The sequence below is a fragment of the Saimiri boliviensis genome, chromosome 13 (assembly GCF_048565385.1).
Source record: "Saimiri boliviensis isolate mSaiBol1 chromosome 13, mSaiBol1.pri, whole genome shotgun sequence".
Classification (NCBI taxonomy): domain Eukaryota; kingdom Metazoa; phylum Chordata; class Mammalia; order Primates; family Cebidae; genus Saimiri; species Saimiri boliviensis.
Window position 1 is genome coordinate 89014378 of NC_133461.1, and position 15786 is coordinate 89030163.

At 37.4% G+C, this 15786-nt stretch overlaps 1 long non-coding RNA gene and 1 pseudogene across 1 annotated transcript in view; both read left to right on the plus strand.

The window, feature by feature from the left end:
* LOC141580954 (uncharacterized) overlaps positions 1-15786 on the plus strand; it is a 386340-nt gene that overhangs the window by 91317 nt on the left and 279237 nt on the right. The window lies entirely within an intron of this gene.
* LOC101030763 (zinc finger protein 654-like) lies at positions 4643-7360 on the plus strand (annotated as a pseudogene).

Below are 15786 nucleotides of genomic sequence, written 5' to 3' on the forward strand. Positions count from 1 at the left end.
GGGTAATCTGACTTTTCTCTCTGGCTGCCCTTAGCACTTCTTCCTTCACTTCAACCCTGGTGAATCTGACGATTATGTGCTTTGGGTTGCTCTTCTTGAGGAATACCTTTGTGGTGTTTTCTGAATTTCCTTGTTATTGGTCTAATAAATGTTGACCTGCCTTGCTAGGTTGGGAAGGTTCTCCTGGATGATATCCTGCAGAGTGTTTTCCAGCTTGGATTCATTCTCTCTGTCACATTCAGATATACCTATCAAGGGTAGATTAGGTCTTTTCACATAATCCTAAATTTCTTGGAGACTTTGTTCCTTCCTTTTCAGTCTTTTTATCTTTAATTTTGCCTTGTCTTTTTATTTCATTGAGCTGATCTTCAGTCTCTGATATCCTTTCTTCTGCTTGGTCAATTTGGCTATTCAAACTTGTGTATGCTTCACGAAGTTATCTCGTGCTGTGTTTTTCAGCTCCATCAAGTCTTTTATATTCTTCTCTAAGCTGTTTATTCCATTTAGCATTTTGTCAAATCTTTTTTCAAGGTTCTTAGTTTCTTTGCATTGGGTTAGAACATGTTCTTGTAGCTCAGAGAAGTTTGTTACTACTCTTTTGAAGCCTGTTTCTCTCAGTTCATCAGACTCATTCTCCATCCAGCTTTGTTTCTTTGCTGTTGAGGAGTTGTCATCCCTTGGAGGTGTTTGGATTTTTGGTGTTTTCATCCTTTTTTTGCTGGTTTCTTCCCATGTTTGTGGATTTATCTACTTGTGGTCTTTGTAGTTGATGACTTTCGGATGGGTTCTCTGATTGGACATTCTTTTTGTTGATGTTGAAGCTATTTCTGTTTTTTAATTTTTCTTCTAACAGGCCCTTCTGCTGCAGGACTGCTGGAGGTCCACTCCAGACCCTGGTTGGCTGGGGATCACCTGTGGGAGCTGCAGAATAGTAAGGGTTGCTGCCAGTTTCTTCTTCTGTTATCTTCATCCCAGAAGGATACCCACTCGATATCAGCTTGAGCTCTCCTTTATAAGGTGTCTCTTTGGATATGCAGTGGTCAGGAAACTGTTTGAGGAGACAGTCTGTCCTTTGTAGGAACTCAAGTGCTGTGCTTTGAGCCCCATTCTATTCAGAGCTGCCGGGCAGGTACATTTCAGTCTGCTGCAGCAGAACTCATAACCATCTCTTTTCCCAGGTGTTCTGTCCTGGGATGGTGGGGCTTTATAAGTTGCTGATGTGCTGCTGCCTTTTTTTCAGATAATCCGTGCCCAGCAAGGAGGTAGTCTAGTCACAGTCTGCCAGCAGAAGTGTTGCTAAGCTGCCATGGCTCTGCCCAGCTGCTCATTAAACTTCCTTGCAGTTTTGTTTACAGAGGTACAGTTAGAACTGCCTCAGTAATGGTGGACTGCCTCGGTAGTGGTGGACTGCCCAGGTAGTGGTGGACTGCCCAGGTAGTGGTAGACTGCCCAGTAATGGCAGATATCCTTCTCCACGCTGAACTGGACAGTCCTGGGTCCAGCTGTGCTTGCTGCCAAGTTCTTAATCCAGAGCATTTCAGATTGCTGATCTTTGAGGGGGTGGTACCTGCTAAGCCAGATCACCTGGCTCCCTGTTTCAGTCCCTATTTTTCAGGTGAATGGGCGGCTCTGTCTCCCAGGCATTCCAGGCACCAATTGAAATGGCCACCCAGATTTGTGTGAATTTTTGTGCAGAAACTGGCAGCACTGGCTGAAACAGCTGTGCTGGAAACTCGTGGTGCTTTGTGGCCCAGGAATCTCCTGGTCTGTGGGCAGTAAAAACTCATTTGGAAATGCAGTGATCACTCACCCTCTGTGTTGTTCTCCCTGGATACTGCACTCCAGAGCTGTTCTTGTTCAGCCATCTTGGATCTCCTGTCTCATCTCTTTATTTTCAGTTAGTCTTCCTTTTCTAACCAAATTTTTAAGTTTTTCTTACTTGAACATATATTTTTATATTTTAAACTGTAAACTTCATTCTAGTTTTAAGGTTTTCTATGCACCAAGTAAAAGAAAACAAAACATATGTTATTAAAATGTATTAAATATTAGATCTCCTTTTGTGCATTAGAGCCATTCTAAACAACTTAGCTCCTCCAATCACATTTCCCTGCACTTGTGTTGGGGCTCAGAACACAATACCCCAATATATGATACCTCAGCATACTAAGTATTTTAAGCTGAAATTGAGAGGATGACAGAAGCAAAAAGGCCACTGTCTGACCTTACCTTTCTCTTTCTCTGAACTTTTACCTCCAGTGAAGTATGGTTATAGAAGAATTCTCTGACTACCTTACTTGAAGGTAGGTTGTAAGACCCCCCATTCCAGAGGGATCCAGCCCTATGCCTGGAAGCCATGAAGAATCTGGACAAATAGGCCTTGCTAAATTCCTCCCAGTTTAGTACTATTAGATTATACCCTTTTGTCCTCCCATCACACTTCTGCAGGACCACCTATAAAAATACAGTTTTCTCTGGGCCTTTAGGACTTCATTTCAGGTTCCAGTGTCACATAATATTTTAGTTAAATATAATTAAATGTTTTCCTCCTGTTAATTTGTCTTTTATTATAGGGGTCTTATTCGTGAATATTGCAATGAGTGAGGAAAAGTATTACAATTGACCCTTGAACAATGGAGGGATTAAGGGCACAGACTACTTCTGTGCAGCCAAAAGTTCACATATGACTTTGACTCTCCAAAAACGTAGTTACTAATACTCCATTGTTGTCCGGAAGCTGTACCAATAACATCAACAGCCAACTAACACACATTTTGTCTGTTCTATGTACTGCATGCTGTATTCTTACAATAAAGTAAGCAAGATAAAAGATTCTACTAAGAAAATCATAATGAAGAGGGTATATTTAATATTCATTAAGTGGATCGTAAGGAAGGTCTTCATCCTCATAGTCTTCATATTGAGTAGCTCAGGAAGAGGAGGTGTTGGTCTTGCTGTCCCAGGAGTGGCAGAGGTGGAGAAAGTCCACATATAAGTGGACTCACAAAGTTCAAACCTATGTCGTTAAAGGGTCAGTTGTACACAGGTTCTGGGAAGTAGGATGTTGAAGTATTTGGGTAGCCATTATTCTAAATATCTAACACTTAATAAAAAAATTATCAACAGAAAAATACACAAAGCAATAGCTTCAGAGATACTGAACATAAGGTAATGGATGACAGTAATCTCTGAGATATAAAAAACAAAGGAGGAAACAGTGATTTTTCCAGTATTGACAGTTACCAGGCCGCAGAACAAGCAGGGAAATCCCAGGCAAAACCTGAGTTGAGGAGTGGAGAGTCCTGGGAGATCAAAGTTGCTAGCATACAGGAAAAAATACTAGAGAAGAGAGAGGTACATAGGTAACTCCAGAGATCTTTAGCCGTCTCCTTAGGGAATTCAGCTGAGTGCCAAACAGTGCATGTATGTGAGGACACTACCCAAACTTCAGGAAAAAGCCATCAGAACGGATTAGGAGTAATAGTGCCTGGCTTTCACATATGGTCAAGAGGTGTGCCCTTTTTCAGGAGACTGGCAGGGAAATGAACATTTAGGTACAATACCTGTAAGTTTCTCGGCTCACCAACACTAGGCTGAGTACTGCTCAATCACATCTAACAAATCTTAAAAGCATAACCCAAACTTATCATTTTCCAATTAACTGCAACCCAAAACAAAACTCAAGAATATAGAAGCACAAACATCTACTACTTACATGTTGACATTCACATTATCTGGCACTCAATAACAAATGACCCAGGCATACAGAATAGCAGGAAGATATAAACCATAAAGAGAAAGAAAACAGTCAATTAAAAAGAACTCAATGAGACAAGGTAAGACAAAAATACAGTGATAATTTAGCACTGTTAACTACCTAAAATAAAACAGAATTATTACAGATAGAGTAAGTCTTTAGTGTTCTGTACCATTGTAAGATAACTATAGTTAATATAATTACAGATTCCTGGCAGGAGGACATTGAATGTTTCCAGTACAAAGAAACAATTATTGAAATGATGGATGGATATGCTAATTACCTTGATCTGATCAGTATACTTTATATGTATGGAAACATTACTATGTACCCCCATGAATATGTATAATTATTTGTCAATTTAAAAAGACTAAACATGGCCAGATGTAGTGGCTCACTCCTGTAATCCCAGCACTTTGGGAGGCCGAGGTGGTTAGATCACTAGGTCAAGAGATCGAGACAATCCTGGCCAATATGGTGAAACCCCGTCTCTACTAAAAAATACAAAAATTAGCTGGGCGTGGTGGCATGCACCTGAAGTCCCAGCTACTAGGGAGGCTGAGGTGGGTGAATTGCTTAAACCCAGGAGGCAGAGCTTGCAGTGAGCCGAGATTGTGCCACTGTACTTCAGCCTAGCACTTGGCGACAGAGCAGGACTCCGTCTCAAAAAAAAAAAAAAAAAAAAAAAAACAAACAAAAAAAAAAAAAAAAACAAACAAAAAACAAAACACAGAAGAGTTAGCTAAGTTAACAGAGAAGCATAATATATATGTTATTGGGATCCTCAGAAGTGAGAGTATGTGTGCAGAAAATATAAGCAAATAGTGACTGATGCCTTTCTGAATTTAATAAATCCGCAAATAGAAGAACCTCAGTGAAGTTCAAGTACAGGAAACATGAAGAAAATGATACTGAGACATATAATAATCAGTTTCTCTAAGAGAAGTAATAAAGATAAATCTTAAAAGCAAACAAGAAATGACACATTATATACAAAAGAACAAATTATGTACAAAAGAAAGATCCTATTTCCCTTGCATTTAGGACTTCAACATATCATTTGGGGGAACACAATTCAACCTGTAAAAAGACATAAGAATTTTTTTCTTACTCAAATTTCTTTAAAAGATAAATGACTAAAATAACGCAGTGTGGATTTATTCTACTTCATAACTGCAGGCATTCTGTTCAATAGGTATAATTGTTTCTATGTTGAAGTTATTTCAGTTTAAAAAGTATATATTCATGGGTGCTTTTTTCTGTTATTTAATTAATTTTAGTTGAGCTCTCAAGAAAATCTAGCCAGTACCTACCTGATATGAACCCTTGAATATTGTACGTATATTAAAGTCATAGCATTAAAAATAAGTTGGTAACTCAAAAATATGTAGCTAAACAGAATGCAGTGTTAAATTAAATGGAGAACCTTGGGAATGTAACAGATTCCATAGACAAGAAAATGCTTTTGGCTCAGAGGTTTGCTTCAGTTTGTGGGAGAGAATCCCTATAATATATACACCAGTAGTGAATGAGAAATTTCACAGACTTCCAGGAAAAAAAAAAATATGAGATCAGACCTTAAAATATCAAATGCATTTTTTTTCTTCCAACAGTCTCTGCTCCTACAGATTTTATGTCATAGTGATAGTGACTACGTTTTATTAATTAGAGCAGGAGAAAAGAGGGTGAAGAGGGTATTTTTTCCCTTTATCATATGAAAATTGCAAAACTTTGCAATCATAATGCCCCTCTGTACACTGCCTTCTCAACTTCATTGCCTCATTGCCTTCTGCTACATGATTAGCACTGCTACCCTTGAATTGGCTGGTGCTCTCATTCCTAAGTGAAAACACACACACACACACACACACACACACACACACACACCCCACATACATATCACGGAACTTTTGGTTTAATCACCCAGCCATGGTTTCCACAGTCATAAACCATTTAAGTCAAAAGCAATCACCATTACCCTAGACACCATCGTCATAAAAGCAGGGAACTACTTGACCTGGGTCAAAATGTGCCTCTTCCATGCTCCATGGACACTTGGAAAAAGATTTCTGTTACTTATTCCCAGCACCTGGAAATGCTATATTTTATGGAGAACTAGGGGGAATTTTAACTTGTTATAATCTCAGAAGGAAGATCTCAACATCTCAAAAGAGAGCTCCCACTCATTATCATAGAACTGTTTAGGTCAAAGTGGCTTAAGAGATTCTATAGAACAAAACTGGCCTAGAAGGACTGATTCCACAAAAATTAATAATAAAAGACAAAGCAAGGATAAATTCAGAGTGGAAATAATTAGGCATTGATAACACTTCTGAAACTATTTTTGAAACAGCAGTAGCTGTTTGGAATACTTGTCACAACTTAAGCCTTAAGAACAATTAAAATCCATCTACATCAGTTGGCAAATTAAATGTGCAACAAACAGTAATGAAATGGAGCAAAGGAAAATGCAAATTTTGTCAGAGGTAATTTGAAGATCCTCAAGATTTTATAAACTACCTTAATAGACATAGCTATCCAAATGTGTATTTTTGTTTGCATTTTAAATGTAGTGAGTCATTTAAGCTGTCATTCAGCTTGCCCAGCATACAAAAAGTCACAGGGTATTTCAAACTCAGTGTAGTTTTCCAGAATGTCATGAGCTTTTTGAAGATCTTGTGCTCTATGAACATGAAGCTCAGCACTATTTAAGTAAAACACCAGAATCATCTGCACAACCAAGTGAAACAATTCTTTGGGATGTTCATACAGATTGAAATTCTAATCATTAGGAAAAAGACTCATCTAGTAGTGAGAAACAAATTATTTGTCTGCCAGTTTCTACTAGCCAATCAAGGAAAGATTCTACAGAACCAAAGACATGTATAGAAAGTATGGAAAGGAAAACTGTTTAGTTCAGAATGGAAATGAATGTTCTGATAACACCGTTTCAAATATAAGCTTGATAGACCAAAAGATGCCTGACATAGAGCCAAATTCTGAAAATAATTGTAGTAGTAGTGATTTAGTCAATGGACACAGTGAAATAAAGCAAACACCTTTAATTTCGTGAGATCCTGCTTTCAAAATTGATAGAATCGGTACAGAACATGGTTCCATTGTACCCGGTGTTGTACCACAAAAACACAATTCCTTGCCAGTATCTCAGACACCTTCCAAACCAAATCTGACAAGTGAACATAATTCATATGGCTTAATTTTAACAAAATCATTTACCTTAATTAATAGTATTTTAGTATGCCAAAATTTAGAAAAATTCTGACTGGTAGAGTAAATGCCTGTTCTGATCAAGTTAACGTGTGTTTAAAAAAAAAAAAAAAAACAGTGAAAAGATTAAGATGTGGCAGATGCCTGACCACCTACTGTAAGGCAGAAGCCCTTGAGGCTCATGTTGCACAAAAGAAATGTCACACATTCTTTGGATTTGATTCAGATAGCAAAAGTGCCTGATAAAAATGTTTCAGAAAAATCTGTCAAGCAGCAGTGTGAAAAAAGCACTATACGAAAATGCATCATCAGTTTGCTATTTCCTTGATGGCAGTAATTTTATAGTGATCTTGGATTACTAAAGTTCAGGACAAAACACATTTTCTAGAATGAACTCAGAGATGTGCTGACTCTGACTCCAAAAGGGTTATAAAACTCCCAAAGTACCAGTTTTCCAGAAAACCACATTTTAAAAAATTTTATGATGATTAATAGCAGTATGTTCAGTTTTATTTATATGAGAAATACGTTAAGCAGCTAGTCAGAAAACCAACTATGGCCTTACAGAAAGGGAAAAGTTAACCTATTATTAAAAAGTGTGTGGGGGGAGGAGGGCTGGTTTGTAATTCAAAACAATTTAAAGTATTTTACAAATGGAGTTTGTTTTCTTGTCACACATAAACAGATTATGTACCCTCCCTTCTGGTCAAACATAGTTTAACAATCAATGCTGTTTGGTTTGTGATAGGATTTAGAAACTTACAGGTTAACTTACCACAGTGCTATCAACTGAAGATTTTAACTGGTTTCCAGATGATTAATTACATCAAAGTTCACTGAATGGCATGCCAGCCTTGAAAATTAAACAAAACAAAAAAAAATAGTGCTTTGCTAATCAGCTCTTGTTAGAACCTCCCACTAACCACTTTTGTGGTACAAACTAGTTACGTTTAAAGGGCGCAGTGTCAATAAAAAAGAAACAAATACCATCAGTAACTCTGGGGAGAGATGAAAGGAATCTAAGACCTTTAAGGGCCTTGTAGTTGAAGGAAAACACTGAATTGCAAATTCTTCAATGTGAATAGTGGTAAAAGCACAATGGGATATTTTTGTTTGTATATAGGTCAGGACATTGCTTGATGATTCATAGTAAGATCCTTTAGACATTAATTTGAGTTATCTAAGTACAATCCTATTAAAATAACTGGCTCAAAAAATCAGCTAAGAATCAGATTGCAAATTCATTCATTTTCTATTAGGAGATGTAATTCCAAATAAGCCATATTACTGTTTTTTAAATGATTAGTGATTGATGTGATCTGAATAGCAATTTTTATATGTAAATGGAAGTATTTACACAAAAATTTGCACAGCAGGAACACAAGCGATACATCCGAGCATTGTTTTCCTTGGCGATAAGTTATTTTCCTAAAGAAGATTTTAACTTAATAAATTGTTTTTAAAAAGTAAATATTTAAAAAGAATATTCTCTCACGTTTTCCACTTGTCCATTAACGAAAGGAAGATACTTAAAGACTTCCTTTTACCTAATAGTGTGTAAATCTAAAACAGGGATAAAAAGAACAAAAAGGTGAACTGTTTCAAAACAGACCTCTTGATGTCCTAATGTCAAATATTCCAGTTATTGTAAGTAATAAAATCTTTGTTCAAGGTAGATAATCTCATCAGACCCTATATTAGAGCTTCTTTAATGAGACTACTGTGGAAGTGAGAAATTTTTCCAGGTAGCAATATTTTATTAAATTATAATTTCCAGGTCATGATTGATCAGATGTTTTTTTTTTATTTCCACATTTTATTAGTTTATTTGTTATCAGCATTCAAAACTATGCAATGATGGTCATTAAGTGCATTCCAAATCTAATTTTGTTTTTGTTATGAGCTTACTAGTGTAAGCTCATATATGTTATGAATTTATATATATGTAAATCCATATATGTAAATTTATGAATTTATGGAAATCATCTATGAATTGTGGCTGGAATTTACACTTGGGTAACTAAACCCAATTCATAATCAAGTTTTAAAATAATTTCTTTAAGGTTAGCTGAAAATGTTTTCTCTATTTCTTGATACTAAAAATGTAATGATTTTTATTTCAGTTAATTCTAAATATATGTCTTGTAATATATTGTTTGGAAAAAAAAATCCATCTATATCAGTTGTCAAGCAAACCTATTAACTGACATTAATTCTGTAACTGACTCTAAACTGAATGGATTGCTATGATAAGAAAAAGTAATAAAGCTAAATGCATGGCTTTATAAGCTGAATACTTGGAGACCACAGAAAAGTTAGGAGGAAATCACAGGGGTTGGTAAAGAAGCCAGGGTATAAAAAGACTGGGTGAGGTTTTCATTAAAGGCTTAGTGCTGGGACCTTTACTATGAGGAAGATCATTGAAACAAGTTCTCATATTGACCTCATATTCAGAATTAACTACTGGCCCAAACTTATGATAGGCCAAATGCCCAAATTAAACTCCGACTTCTTCTGAATTTCTAGGATATGCTAATCCTGAAATTTCATCTCTGCTCTATCAATGTTGTTACAACAAGCTAGTTTTATATTCTTGCATAGTAAAAGCACCCAAATCAATAGCCCACATAGGTGTAAGCAATTCCATTCTTAGAAATCAAGAATTCCCTAGTCTTTGTAAAGTTGTTGGGTTTTTTTTTTTGTTGTTGTTGTTGTTGTTGTTGTTGTTTTAAGACGAAGTCTTGCTCTGTCGCCAGACTGGAGTGCAGTGGTGGGATTTTGGCTCACTGCAACCTCTACCTCCTCATTTCCAGTGAATCTCTTGCCTCAGTTTCCTGAGTAGCAGGGATTACAAGTGCGTGCCCCACCATGCTTGGCTAACTTGTATTTTTGGTAGAGATAGGGTTTCACCATATTGGCCCAATGGTCTTGATGTCTTGACCTTGTGATCCACCCACCTTGTCTTCCTGAAGTGCTAGGAGTACAGGCTTTGAGCCACTGTGCCTAGCCTGTATCTTAAATTTTTTAATGATATGCATATTTTGTCCTTCACCCTACAAATATTTTGGGGTTTTATTCTGATCAACATGCAATATACAGAATACTTTCTCCCCACTATCTTATTAGGGTAGAACTACCTTTGCAGCTTTGGACATCATTTAGTAGATGTGACATGGAATACAGAAAGGAAGAAGAACACAATTTCTCAGTGCTTGTTGCCTTAACTAGGTCCTCCCCTCAGCTCATTGTCCCTCTGTCAGCTTGCAAGAGACTTGACTTTGTTTCATTGTGCTTATGTAGTTAGATTATGAGGCTGATCATTTAGTGTCCATCATACTATATATTATTAAATCTTCTGTCAAGTTGCCCCAATATCCTTTGTGGCCAGAGGAAGAGAAAAACATTCAACTAATAAATCCAATTTCTCTTGGAAAAAAAAAAAAAGGCTCATAGTTCTGATAGTCACTGCAATACCTGTTTCACCAATTAAAAAACGTGTTTGTATTTGTAAAGCATCTCTGGGAACCTAATGCAATAATAACGCCTTCTTTTCCATTTGTTCCTAATCTAGATATTATATTTTTTATGCATCCCGCCTGCTGTTAAGTATTTTATAATTATAAATTTATGCTCTATTTTTTATTCTGTCCCATCTCACCCTGCTGGGAAATTTTTATTTTATGTTTTTCATATCAAAGCTTCCAAGCTACTTGCATTACAAGGCCACATGGAATGTTCTTTATTCTCTCAAATTCTCAAAGGGATGTGGATGGTATTGTGTTTTTAGTTATTCTGTACTTAAGTATATCAGTTAATCTTCCATTATGTTTCTTTCAAAAGAGGATTATAAACAAGACGGCTTCATTTAATTTTTAAAAATCTAAACCAAAAGGGCCATAAATAATTTAAAGTAAAACTAAATTTAAAAAAAAAAAAACATGTTTACTCCTTATGGCAGAAAAAATAGCCTTTATCTTCCAAAGTCAAGTCACAAGTCAACTCTGAGTTCAAACATGCACATAATCTTGGGCATGGATAGCTATTGTTATTGACAGATCCTGAGACAAGCATCATTTGTTAAGCATCTTTTACTTGAAATAGGACTGTTATTCCAGAACAAGTATCTTAATCATAAGAAAACTTTTACCCTGGAAGATCAGACCACATGCCCAGAGGGTTTCTCAGAGACTGTAATGAACTTTTCATACCAAATTATTTTTTGGACTTCCTAAAAGGCAAAGGTCACTTTAGGATATTCTCCTTCTCTAAACTCATAGAAGCTAGAAGATTACACACAAGAGCAAAAAGGTGAGATGACAGAAATAGTGAAATTTAATTAGTATGCTTCCAATTTTCCAGTGTGGCTTAATAGTATTGTCAACCAGAAATTGGCAAGCCCGTAATACAGGCAATCTTTCAATGAAAAAAAGGCAGATCAGTCTTCGCCATGATTGCATTTTGATACGCACTTTGATTTTATCCAGAAGACATGACTACACTTTGACTACATACCTCAGTCAGAATCTGCTGGGATGTTGGAATGACATGGTGTGTTAGTCTGTTTTCATGATGCTGAAAAAGACGTAACTGAGCCTGGGAAGAGAAAGCGGCTGAATGGACTTAAAATTCCACATGGTTTGGGAGGCCTCATAATCATGGTGGAAGGCAAGAAGGAACAAGTCACACCTTACATGGATAGAGGCAGGCAAAGATAGAGCTTCTGTAGGGAAACTCCCATTTTTAAAACAATCAGATCTCATAAGACTTAGTATAACGAGAACAGCATCAGAAAGACCCACTCCCATGATTCATTTACCTCCCACCAGGTTTTCCCACAACAGATGGGAATTCTAGGAGTTTTTTTTTTTTTTTTTTTTTTTTTTTTTATTGCATTTTAGATTTGTGGGTACATGTGAAGAACATGCAAGATTGTTGCATAGGTACACACATGGCAGCATGATTTGCTGCATTCCTTCCCTTCACCTACATCTGGCATTTCTCTCCATGCTTTCTCTCCCTAACTCCCCACCCCCCACTGTCCCTCCCTTATTTCCCCCAACAGGCCCCAGTGTGTGATGCTCCCCTCCCTCTGTCCATGTGTTCTCATTGTTCAACACCCACCTATGAGTGAGAACATGCGGTGTTTGATTTTCTGCTCTTGTGTCAGTTTGCTGAGAATGATGGTTTCTAGGTTCATCCATGTTCCCACAAAGGACATGAACTCATCATTTTTGATGGCTGCATAATATTCCATGATGTTATAATTCAAGATAAGATTTGGATGGGGACACAACCAAACCATATTATTACATTACCGTCCTCTCCCAAATCTCATGTCCTCACATTTAAAAACCAGTCACAGCTTTTTAACAGTCTTTCAAAGTCTTAACTCATTGCAACATTAACTGAAAAGTCCACAGTCCCAAGTCTTATCTGAGACAAGTCCCTTCCACCTATGAGCCTGTAAAATCAAAAGCAAGTTAGTTGCTTCCTAGATAAAATGGGGGTACAGGCACTGGATAAATACACCCATCCCAAATAATAGAAATAAACCTAGCCAAAGGGGTTACAGGCCCCATACAAGTCCAAAATCCAGAGGGGCCGTCAAAACTTAAAGTCCCAAAATGACTTCCTTTGGCTGTACGTCTCACATCCAAGTCACGCTGATGTAACAGGTGGATTCTCATGTATATGGGCATGGCAACTGTGGATTTGAAGGATAGTCTTCCTACCACTGCTTTCACAGGCTGGCATTGTTTGTGGGCTTTCCAGGCACAGGGCACAAGCAGTTGGTGGATCTACAATTCTGGAGTCTAGAGGATGGTGGCTCTCTTCTCACAACTCTACTAAGTGGTGCCACAGTAGGGACACTGTGTGGGGGCTCTGATCTCACATTTCCCTTCCTCACTGCTCTAGCAGAGGTTCTCTGTCAGGGTCCAACCTACAGACTTCCACCCAGTGAGAAACAAATGCACTCAAGCACAATACAGTGAAAGAGTAGGCTATGGGTCTATGACCACAGACACTGCAGAGAGAGTTAGCAGCCATTGCCCTGACTGGCTGGCCCTGTGGGATTTGATTTTATATGGATAAAAGGACAGGGGACTTTGGAGGGTAATTAGTTTCTGCCCCCTGAGTAGAAGGCAGTTACGCATGCATGGATGATCAAAGGTTTGCTAATGGAGGTAGGGGTAAACAGACTTACCTGGGGAAGCCTCTTTACAATTCCTGGTATTCACTCTGTCCTAATGCCCTAGGGTAAGAACCAGCTGCCTTCAGCCCATTCTGTCATTTGAAGCTATGCAAGCTGCCTGGCCTTCCAAAGGGGTTCTGTGACTATTTCCTATAACTTGCTCTAATATATTTCCTTTAATATTTTTGCCACCACCCTCACTGAACTCTCACACCGCCTTTTTTTTTTTTTTTTTTTTTTAAATCTGGCTTTGGTCATTGAAGAGTGCCAATGTGTGCAGCAACAGGTCCATCAGTCGAGGTGGTCATTGCTCTTATTCTGGCTTTGCATTCTAGAATCAGCAAATAACATAAGGCAAACATGAGTATAATTAGCAACATTATTTTCCAATCCAGGAGCAACCTGTAGTGGTACTTGGCATCTCAGTTCACTGTATGCCATTAATGAGGAAACTTACTGGGTATATGTTAATTTATTTTAGCCAAGCAGTTGCACTGTTAGAAGCTGGAAAGGGGGTGATTTTCTAAGTAACAGGGCAGAAATAAGGCAGATATAGAAGGTGGGATCAATAGAGTGTGGCAGTCACAGGTTGCAGGCAAAGTGAGAATTAAAATGTGTGTGTATATATATATGGAGTGAGTGGTGTCTGCGTCTGGAGCAGGATTCATTCCTCCTTTTGAGTTTTCTTATTTAGCATTGCCCAGTTTTGTCCACAGAAGCCACATTGTCCAGTGCTGTGGGTCCTGTAGGGTCTTTCCTAGGCTGGCTCAACGTTTTTCCTCTTTCCATCCTTTGATGAGGACATAGTCTTGAGGCTGGTGCTGGTGTACTGGAAACTAAAGGTGGTGCCTGTGCTAAGAGACCTTCTATCATCTTTGTTAAAGAGCAGGTTAGTGCTTTAAGAAAAACCTGTTGTGCTTTATTTTAATATCTAGTTTACATAAAAACTGGATGATACTTCTTTAAATTTAGTCATTATGTTTACATACAGAATTTCTTTTACAACTAACGTTTTAAAACCTGTTTAAACCTTCAAAACAAAAAATATATGGCATATACTCCATAAATTCCTTTTTATGACATTTTTATGACTTTCACAATCTTTGACATGCCTTAACTTTGTTTTATTACCTTCCTTACTAAAGGTGCATTCTTAGATGTATAACTTTCTTAATATTTATCTAATTTCTACTTTCTCTCCTTTGTGTTACTTTGTGTGTCTCTCTCTGATCTGTCTCTCCTCATCTCTTACTCATTCTATTTCTCTCTCCAATCTTTGTCTTGAGGTTTTAGCAAAATGCTTTCCTACAGCTGATTGAAATTTGTCATCTAAATTAAAAAAAAAAAATTAAGGGTAAATAAGGCTTGTGCTAGTAGTGTTGCAAGGTCTTTACCTACACACCCCCTTTATTGAATATATTTTTAAGTGGTTATTGCAGTATAGTTTGTTTTGCTAGTATCTGGGTAAGTTAAAATTGCTTACATAATTTTCTCAAATTTTGATGGAAAAACATGTGACTGGGTGGCTCAGTCAAGCAGTGATGTCATAACCTGATCTTCTTGTTAATTGTCATAAACTGGTGGGCCAGACAATAAGCTGTGGGCTCAAATGTGTACAGTAATAAAAATAGAACGTGTATGTTGATCTTGAAATTGCTGAAGTCAAAGAAAAACAGCATACAGGGCAGGCTCCAGTTCATATGGTCCAGTGATTTCTGATAATCATTTAATGTGTGTAAGTTGGTAGTAGTTAAACTTTTGAGGGCTTACTGACCAGGAAGTTAGTATGTACCCAAGATATTTCCAAGGAAAGGACATTTGTACTTTCTCAGGTGAAATAATTAAGTGTCTTAGCTGTGTATACTTTATGAAAGAGCTATATAAATTTAAAAGTACCAATAATATATAATGCATGAAATGAATAATCTTACAATTAGGAAGTTTGTTTCTACTGGAGAATATAGCCTTATCTACATGATACTGACACATTATAGGACTGTTCAGCATTCCTTAAGGAAGCACTTTCAAATGAAATTGGCAAGCTGGACTTTCATTATTAATAACTGATAATGTAAACACAAATTTTTCTCTGTCTTGTTCTGCTAGAGGAATCATGTAAAAACAGTCTTTGAAGTCAATTACAATTATAGGCCAATCTTGAGGAATCGCCATGGGGGAAGGGAGAGGCCATTGAAGGGGTTCTGTAGGCTGTAGAGTAGCATTAATGGCACCTAAGTCATGCAAAAGCCTCCATTTACCCTGCCTCGCTGGCCCTGTGGGCTTTTATTTTGTGTAGATAAAAGAACAAAGTCTTTGGATAAACATAATTAGATGGTAGTCAAATTCTGCCAACCCCTGAGTAGAAGGCAGTTATGCAAGTGGATGATCAAGGTTTGTTAATGGTAGTGGGGGTAAACAGACTTATCTGGGGAAGCCTCTTTATAATTCCTAGTATTTACTCTTTGTCCTAATGCCGGAGGATAAAAACCACCTGCCTTCTACCTATTCTGTCATTTGAAACTATGCAAGCCCAGCCTTCCAGGGGATTTGTGACTATTTCCTATAACACTCTCTAATATTTTTCCTTTAATATTTTTGCTGACAACCT